The 10,280-nt window shown below is 41.4% G+C and overlaps 1 non-coding gene across 1 annotated transcript; it reads left to right on the top strand.

Annotated features, from left to right (window-relative positions):
* Window positions 1-9,860: 9,860 nt before the first annotated feature.
* LOC132518985 (U6 spliceosomal RNA) lies at window positions 9,861-9,967 on the top strand. Its single transcript, XR_009540090.1, has one exon. It is a non-coding gene; the product is annotated as a U6 spliceosomal RNA (small nuclear RNA).
* Window positions 9,968-10,280: the final 313 nt, after the last annotated feature.

Below are 10,280 nucleotides of genomic sequence, written 5' to 3' on the forward strand. Positions count from 1 at the left end.
CTGTTACTGTTTATAAGTTTTCATCCTCACAACACACAAGCAGAACTTTCCTGCATGCTGATATATCTCAAGAAATTTAATTCTTATGGTCGTGTAACTTCCCGTGGTTTTAAGCACCTATTTATGCATCACCAGCATCCCCCATCCCCAACTATAAGCATTCTCTGCCTGAGAGAATAGATGTTATTTTCTATGGGCCTACAGGCATCCAATAACACCCTTCTCCCTCTTCTTCCCATTCCTACCCCCTTTTACAATACCTGAGTGCAATGTTCCAACCAGAGCCAAAAGGCACTTCCCCTAAGGCTGGTAGAGACCTCTCTGATCTCTCAGAGAAGACCATCACTTTTCTCCCAGAGACTGGACAGCCTTTCCTACTACCTGCAACAACGTCTCTAACCCAGTGCCCAGGCTTGGAGCTATATAAATAATCTCTGACAGTGTACAGTATTCTCACATGGTCCTGCCACTAACCACAAGGAAGTTAGTGCTAATCTTTGTATAGTACTTAATCCATGCTACATACAGATGCTATACTAAGATTACTAATTACCCAAAGAAGCCTGAAGAATAAAATTCCTGTTTCATAGGCCACACCAACCTGTGGATTAAGAAAAAGTCATAATGGCAGTATATTACTTTTCCACTTTGACTTCCTCTCATGATGGAATTTCCACCCTTCCTTCTCCTAGGTGCTCATAAACAGACATCTCAGTTCTCAAGCTCTCATGTTGCCTCTGCCAGTTCCTCCTTTCCTCCTGTGGTCCTGACATCTATGGTAGCCCAGGTGGCTTACGTATGTAAAACCCCCTCAGTGCCCCTCCGCACCGGCAGGGAAGGCAGTGCCATTTCACACGGATGGCTGCCAGAGTCCAAGGTACCTTAGATGCTCCAATTGGCCAGAGAGGCCCTTCTTCCCTATGGCAGACCGTGGAAGCATGAGGCAGTTCTGCCTAGTGGTTAGTATATCATCTCCCAGAAATGTTGGCAAATGTTTTGTGGAAGCACTTCGTTTTTCTCAAGGCATTCTACTCCACACTTCTATTTTTTCTGGCCAAGCAGCCCATCTAAGAGAAGCACCAAGCTGTTTCCACTCCTTTTCTGACAATAAAGCTTGCCTGATGGAGCAAGGAAGAGTTCATTTCCAGGAGGCTGTTAAGTTTCCATGCAAATATATTCTCAAGACATCTGCCTCATCAATGTCATAGGCAAACTCAGTCTTCTTAAGCTTTTAGGATAAGCAGAGTTTTTCCTTATGCTTAACTCTCCCTTTCCCCCAACTCCACCTTTACTGACTTCCATACAGTACAGTCAACCCTCTGTGTCCATGGGTTCTCCATCCAAGTTTGGCTGAATTCACTGAGGCAGAACCCTGAAAATGAGGGCTGACTGTACTACATCATCTTATATAAGGAACTTGAGCATCCACGGAGTTTTGGTATCTGTGGGGGTCCTGGAACCAATAAATGATACTGAGTGTACAGGTAGAGTGACCATACTCAAAATCCAATACTTAGTTGAAAGTACAGTTGACCCTTGAACAACACAGGCATGAATTGCATGGGTCCACTTATACATGGATTTTTTACAGTAGTAAATACTACAGTACTAGATGATCTGTGGTTGGTTGAATCTGCTGATGTGGAACCAAGGATATGGAAGGGCTGTGGATAGAAAGGGCTGACTATAAGTTTGATGAGAGAAATTTTCACATATTGAGGTATGGGGAAGTCATTCCAGCTCATACATGATTTAACTTAAAATTTATGCTACCTAGAACAGCCTGTTATGTGGACTGTCAAACATGCATTGTATAACTGCTTTAACCATTAAAGAAAAGGATACATTTAAGAAATCAAAATGGAGTAACCATGGTTCAGGCATTCAAAATGGAGGCAGGTGACTATTGTGAATGTGGTTTCAGACACATTCCTGTATCACTGAGATCTTGAATTTTCTGAACTGTATCAGACTCAGGAACACCACCCACTGTTCTCAAAACAATATCTGCTAGCAGCTGCCAGCTGTAACCTTATGGTTTCAAGGTCTCCCCTTGTTACTATGCCGTCATTTCATACCCCAACCAATCCTTACTTAATAAGCACCCTTACTTTTTGCTGGCTACAATCCTAATTCTTGACAAATACCTTATGTAATTTTGTGGGTTTGTCATTTATAAGGCAAAAAGCCTCCCCATTTTGTAGTTCAGGAGAATACAATTCAAGTGCTTCTTTTTTTTTTTAATTGGGGGTAGGAGTTTATTAATTAATTAATTTATTTTTGCTGTGTTGCGTCTTTGTTTCTTTTCGAGGGCTTTCTGTACTTGTGGCAAGCCGGGGCCACTCTTCATCGCGGTGCGCGGGCCTCTCACTATGGCGGCCTCTCTTGTTGTGGAGCACAGGCTCCAGATGCGCAGGCTCAGTAGTTGTGGCTCACGGGCCTAGTTGCTTGGCGGCATATGGGATCCTTCCAGACCAGGGCTCGAACCTGTGTCCCCTGCATTAGCAGGCAGATTCTCAACTACTGTGCCACCAGGGAAGCCCCTCAAGTGCTTCTTGAATCTGTGTCTCCCGGGGTGTAGTCCTCAGTTTGGCTCAAATAAAACTCTTTTCTATTCCTGTTATAGATTACTTATTGATTATTTTCATCAACAAGTTATATGTAGATTTTAGACTCTGTGGAGGGTTGGCACTCTTAACCCCTGCATTGTTCAAGGGTCAACTGTACAGCCTTGAGTTGTTTACTAATTTTTTTTTTTAATGAGAGTATAAGATGCTCAAGGCTGGTACATTAGTTATCTATTGGTGTGTAGCAAATTACCCCCACAATTAGTGATTGAAAACAACAAACATTTATTATCTCACAGTTTCTGTGGGTCAAGAATCTGGGAGCAGCTTAGCTGGGTGGGTCTGTTTTAGAGTCTCTCCGAAGGCTGCAATCAAGGTGTTGCCAGGTCCACAGTTATCTAAAAGGTCAGCTGGGGAGGACCTGCTTCCAACTCAGTCACAGGGCTGTTGGCAGACTTCAGATCCTTGCTAACTCTTGGCTGAAGACATCAGTTTCTCGTCTCTACATAAGGTTTCTTACAACATGTCAGCTGGCCTCCCTCAGAGCGAGGGCTCCAAGAAGCAGAGAGAGAGACAGAGAGATAGAGGCAGACAGAGAGAGAGAGAGAGAGACTGAGACTGAGACAGAAAGAGAGAGAGAGGTACTCAGAACTCCTATTCCTGGTTACACTAGTTTTATGTATACATGACTTAATTGTAATTTGACAGTATTTCAAGATTAGAGTCATTTTGTAGTATTTGTTAGGAAATTCTAATGAGTGCTGGGCTAAAATAAAATTCTTAAGAAATGGCACATGACAACTATGTGAATATTAATTTATTGCTATAACACTGAACAGCAAAATCCCAAATATATCCAAAGGAATTGGCTGTTTTAAATCACATGTTTGCAAAACAGTCTGTGATTCAACTGTAAACTGTTTGTTAGCTTGGCAGTGGAAGAACTGGATAGTTTTATACTGAAATGTTTTTACAGAATATTTCTGCTAAAAATAAGGACTTTTCCTCTATTTTTTTGTAAAATCCATACGACAGGCAAATCCACCAACTTCATGCTTCAACATTTATGCTTTATTATGATAGACTAAATAATGCTCTCCACCAGATCTGTCACGTTCTAATCCCTGGAACCTGTGAATATTACTTTACAAAGTCCCTACAAAAGGGTCTTTGCAGATGTTATCAAATTAAGGATCTTGAGATGGGAAAATTATTCTGGATTACGTGAATGGGCCCAATGTAATCACAAGGGTCCTTACAAAAGGGACATAGGAGTTGTCAGGTTGAGAAGATAGTGATATGATGACAGAAGCAAGGAACAAAAAGGGATTTGAAGAAGCTACGTTGCTGGTTTCAGAGATAGAAGAAAGTGGCCACAAATCAAGGAATACAGGCAGTCTCTAGAAGCTGTAAAAGTCAAGTAAATGGATTCTCCCATAGAACCTCTAATATGAACCAGTCCTGCTGACACTTTGACTTTGTCCAGTGAAACTGATTTTGAATTTTTGACCCCCTAAACTGTAACAGGATAAAAGGTGTGTTGTTATAAGCCCCCAAATAATTTATAATTGATCACAGCTATGAAAGGAAATGAATACACTTCTAAAAGAAATAAAGGTCTCTCAATATTTTTATAAGTATTTCGTGATAGATTGCACATCTTGAAGGCTTTTCAATAAACTTGTAGCCCAGTTCTCCAAATACACAGAGATACCACTTCTCCATGATTAAAGGCCTGGATTCCTCCTCAAGATGATCTGTCCCTTCTCCAGGTGGAGGTGGGCTGGGAAGAGAGCCTGAGCAGCAACTGTGGCACAGATCCTCCATCAAGGGACAAAAGTAGGAGAGGCTCTTGCAGCAACCCATCTTTGAACCCCCAGTGGACAAAGCCCAGGGAACACAATCCTCACTGTATCTATAACAACCCAAGGATTTTAGCAGATCATATAGTGGCTCTGTCCCTGAAGAGAATTAGGATTATTCGCCCATCTCTACAAACAGGTATCAATTAAGGAGAATAAAATATATCCATGTCTCCCATGGCCCAAGTTATACACTCCAGTCCTTCCATGAATTATTCATTACATGCTGAATTGACCATGAAATGAAATTTCAAATGAGGTTTTTGAAACTCTTGTTAGAGAGAGTGACTTGGAATATGAAAGTACTGTGTTTCACAAAATATATATGCCTCCCCCCAAAGCATTCTATACAATCTCAAAGAATCAGAACTAATTTATGAGCAAAACAGCCTAGCCACTGTGGGCTGAACTGTTTTATTGAGAAATAAAGATATTTTCGTATGACATTTAGAGATCCGGTTGTTCATGGAAGATGAATGGTACACAGATCCCCCTCTTACAAAAAAAGAAAAGTCTCCAAGGGAACCTCATAAAATTTCCAGAACTGAAAGTGTATGACAGCCTTGAAGGATGCAGCTAGCTGTCAGGGAGTGAGGTTGGTAGGCAGAGGGCATTTTCAGTGGCTTGGCTCTGATAGGCCCAACGTAGGAAAGGACTCAAGGCTCAGTGAGTGAAAGAGTGTACAAGCTCAGTGTGGAGATACATGCACTGTCTCCAGCTGTCTGCCCCTTCTTCTAGCTGATGCCACAGAGAGGCCCACTGATAGGCAGAGCTGCTGTGCCTGTTCTGCAGCAGGGCAGGCGCTTCAAGAGTGGGTGCCCAGCATGATCACCACTACCTAAACTGAAGAAAATTCTTGTGGTTTAATGCTCAACAGAATCTGGCAGGGCCTTGTCCTGAATCCCACAGCAAAATATCCCTTAGTCTTCAGGGGTAAGAAGCCCCTGGTGACTCCACAGACTACCTCCCATGATAAACAATGACAAACTCAGGCCTCTGCTGACAGCACCTACCTTCACAGAAGGACCTGTGCCCCATACAACTGCCCTTATGAAGCTAGATTCAGGGGCTATGCCTGTTCATCACAGGTTTTCGACATTTTCCCTGGTCCTTAGTGTCTCCTTACTAGGAACCCATGACATCATCATCACCTGAGGAACCCACAAGCTACATTTCTTCTCTAGCATAGCCATCAGAACTGCTTGAAGCCCCTGAAGGATGCCATCCCCAGATTAGAGACTAGTAGTTCTGAATTTAAAAGCCCCAAACACTCAAGGATGTCCAGTGGCTCCTGAGTTTTCCTTAAGTGAGCAACTTAGATGCTCAATTTCCCATGTTACTCACGGATTCTTTAGAAAGGAGAGGGATTCGTTAGATATTTACCCCCAAAACAAAACATTCTATTAACTGGCATCCTTGTCTGCTTTACCCTGATTTTAGTCTACTCTGATCCAACTCAGGACATCATAGATGAAATGAATTCTTCCAAAATCGGAGTGGAAACCATCCTACCTCCACACTGGGTCTGCATCTTCAGGATCTTGGTTGCAGTCATAGATACCTGCCTCAGGAAGCAGGAGTTTCTGGTCATTAGAGACATGAATGCCCTACATTCTCCATCTTCTCAATATAATATCTGCCAAATACTATGGCTGCCTGCCAAGCTGACCAAGGACAGATTTGAAAGCTAAAGGGCTAATAAAACTTCTTGCTGTCACTCCTTGCTCCTAAGACATTAGCATAATCAAATTAGGCAGAGATGTGCCTTTCCTCCATGATTTGCTGTTATCTGGGTTGTGGTGGACCTCTCACCAACATGCTACCTTCATCCTGTACCTTGTCTCCTATCTGTTCTAGGCACCACTACACTGTTTACGAAGGAAGCTTCCTTCCTCCATGTGCCATCCAGAAACGTGAGCTATACTTATGGCGCCTAGTTTAAGACCTACTCTGACAAGCATTGTTCATATCCTTTGGCTTTTATATTCTCCTATCTGCTAACCTTTAGATACAAACCTATAACCACATGGGGTGCATTAATCTAGCTTTGTGGCAGAAAGAGCACCGACTCAAACTGACCCCACAGTCAGAAAAATATGTGAAATATGTAGTCAGAAAAGCGATTATGGGCAGGACCAGCTACATAATTTGCAAGGCCCAGTGCAAACTACAAATGTGGAGCTGCTGGTGAAAAAATTATTAATTTCAAGATGGTGACAACAGAATATTAAACCAAGCATGGGGCCCTTCTAAGTACAGGGTTCTGTGTAGCTGCATAGGTTGCACACACATGAAGCCAGCCTTGACTATGGGGAATTGTTTTCTACTTTCCAAATTACCACTTTTCAACAAGGATTCACCAGAGCATGCCAGGGCTTTCTACTCAACAGTACACAAGAGGCCTTAGCCAACTCCAACTGGAGAAGAGAGCCTGTAGTTTATGGGACTGGAATCTCCTCTGAGCTCCCGACCCAGCACTGCTACACCTGGGCTGTTACATTTTTAAAAGAAAAAAAAAAAAAATCCCGATCTGTGAAGAAGATCCGGACACCTCCCATCTATTCTCAACTTGCTCATGCTTGTTCCAATCCGTAGTTTCTGCCTTCCTGGCTCCATAACCAAGCTTTGATATCTGATCCTGGCATCTTCTCTTTGATAACCATCCAGATGCCCCGTTCTGACTTCTCAGACTCTAGTCTCTGACACTAGTTTCAGCTCTGCTGGCTCCACAGGTTTTAATATCCCACATTTCACCTGAGAAACTTTCTGTTCCCTCTTCTAGTTCCATGTAATCTCGCTGGCCAGACTAGCCCTCTTTCCTCTACTAACTGGGGAAAGATACATAATCAGAAGGTACCATATGTAGCCATGACACAGTAGCTAATTTCACTCATTTAAAGAGTTGATAAGAGGGCTTCCCTGGTGGCACAGCAGTTAAGAATCCACCTGCCAATGCAGGGGACATGGGTTTGAGCCCTGGTCCGGGAAGATCCCACATGCCGCAGAGCAACTAAGCCCGTGCACCACAACTACTGAGCCTGAGCTCTAGAGCCCATGAGCCACAACTACGGAAGCCTCACACTGAGAGCCTGTGCTCCACAGCAAGAGAAGCCCGCATGCAGCAACAAAGACCCAACACAGCCAAAAATATAAATAAATAAATTTATGAAAAAATTGATAAAGAGTTGATAAGAAACCATTACCATATTTTTTATATTAGTCTGTTTATGTCCTCCTTGGAATTGTCTTTTCTAACTTTGTGACAGTATACTCCCGCCATCTTCCTCATGCCTCACTGAAGTGTTGTCTTTTTCTTTTCTAATCAGTCCTCCTTCTACTCTGCCTCCTCTATCGCTAGCCGCACAACTACCATCTTCTTGCCTTACTTTGCCATAAATGTTGGGCTGGCCCAGAGTTCATTCCTGAGCTCTCTTCTCTTTTCTGTGACCTTTTATTATACAATGACCTCCAGATTTTTATCTCCATCCCTGACTTCATCCCAAATTCCAGACATATATATCCCTGCCTTCTTTATGTAGTCATATCTTTTCCCTATCAAATAGGCATGTAAGGGATATTCCCTAACTCTAAGAAAGAGTATTATTTCCTCAGTGTTCCAGATCTCAATAAGAGGCACCATCAAATTTCTCAAGCCAGAAACCAAAAAGTCATCATTCTGCTCTCTTCTTTATCAATTTAATCCAGTCCATCAGTAAGGCCTGCTGGCTCTACTTCCAAATTTATCTTTTATCAATACACTTTTCACCAAAACCTCTTGCCATCTCCCTTACTGAGCCCTTCCTGAATTCCTTCCTGAATTACAGCAATAACCTTCAAAATACTCCCTTCTGATACTTTTTCCTGCTAAATCTCTCCAAATATAATCAGAGTGATCGTTTTAAAAAATAAATCAGGTAATGTAATTGGCCCACTTAAAACTCTCCAGTGTCTTCCCATTGCATTTAGAATGAAATCCAAATGTTTTACAATTCTCACACTTCCCTCTCTCACCTCAAGTCTTAACACTCTCCCATTGAATCAATTTGTTCAACAACACTGCATTTCTCTCTTTTCTAAATCACACCACAGGGACTTTGAACTTGCTTTGTCTCATTACTGGAATATTTTGCCCAGATCGTCACATAGTTGAAAGTTTCTCTCATTATCACCTCTGCAGAGTACATTCCAGTAAATGTTGCCTGTCCTACTACAGTCTGATTTCTCTGTATTATTTCTCCCTCACCTCTTCCTTCTTCCCTTCTTCCCTTCCTCCCTTCCTTCCTCTCTCTCTCTCTCTCTCTCTCTCTCTCTCTCTCTCTCTCCTTCTTTTGACATATAGGGTTGGTTGTTTGTTAATTAGGGAACAGGCCTTTTTTTGCCTTGTCCAACAACGTGTCCTGAGCACTTAGAAGATTTAGTATAGAGTAGGTGCTCAATAAATATTCACTGAACAAACAGGTCCACAAAGTTATAAGGGAGTCTGTGATCCAATAATAGGTGGGTCAGTTTAACACAACCCATAGGCCAAATCTGGTCACCATCTATTTTGACAGGTAAAATTTTATGGAAACACAATCATATCCATTTGCTTACAAATTGTCTGTGGTGGCTTTTGCACTACAGCAGAAGAATTGAGGAGGTGCAACTGAGACCATAAAGCCCGCAAACCTGTAAACATTCACTATCTGGCTCTTTATGGAAAGTTTGCTGACCCCTGCAATAATATATGCCAGGTCAAGTTGCCATTCAAATTAAAAGGAACAGGCAGACATTAACCTAAATAATACTGAGGGAACTAAAATTGTGTGCCCCTCCTAGAGGTGGAGGGGGCACTACTTGAGAAAAAATTCAGCTAAGCAAAATGATGCAAAATAGAGAACTCTAGAATTGGAGAAGCTAAGGTAAAAGTTTTTGTGGGCAGTTTGAAGCTATTTAAAACTAGAGCTAAGATTAAACACTATAGCACCTTTATTAACAGAACAAAAAATTTAGTAAGGGCAACAAACCTTGATAACATGACCAACAATAATCAGGGAGGGAAATAAGATTACGTCTAAGTATACTCTTCTCCTCAGTAATAATCACAGCAAGTTGACAAGGGTGCCAAGATGATTCAGTAGAAAAAAATTTAGTCCTTTTCAACAAATGGTGCCAGGTAACTGAATATCCACATGCAAAAAAATTAAGGTGGGCCCCTCCCTCACAACATACACAAAATTAATTCAGCATGGATCAGAGAGCTACTGTAAAGCTTACACTATAGAGCTACTAGAAGAAAACACAGATGTAAATTTTTGTGACCTTGGATTAGGCAATGATAGATAAAACACCAAAAGCACAAGCAATCAAAGAAAAAATAAACAAATTGGCCTTCATCCAAATTAAAAAAGACTTTTGTGCTTCAAGGACACTATCAAGAAAATGAAAAGTTGTGCTCACTTTGGCAGCACATATACTAAAATTGGAATGATACAGAGAAGATTAGCATGGGCCCTGCACAAGGATGACATGCAAATTCATGAAGTGTTTCTTATTTTTAAAATATAACTAGGAAATTAGAAGAAGCTGCTGCTGAATTTGAATCTGGATCCTATAGAGCTTCTCTAGGATCTACTGATGAGTCAAATCTATATCAAGATCTAGTTTTGAAAACATCACAAGCATATATACAGATTTTGAAGAAAAATGATATGATCTGAAAGATAAATAGTAAAAATTTACCTCCTGGGCTCTTTACATAACATTTTAGTTGTTTCTCATTAAACATGATGTGAAAATCTTTATTAAAGGAAAATATTTTTGTATTATAATAAAAAAAGAAAATGAGAAGATGACCCACAGAATGTGAGAA

The sequence above is a fragment of the Lagenorhynchus albirostris genome, chromosome 3, assembly GCF_949774975.1.
Source record: "Lagenorhynchus albirostris chromosome 3, mLagAlb1.1, whole genome shotgun sequence".
NCBI lineage: Eukaryota > Metazoa > Chordata > Mammalia > Artiodactyla > Delphinidae > Lagenorhynchus > Lagenorhynchus albirostris.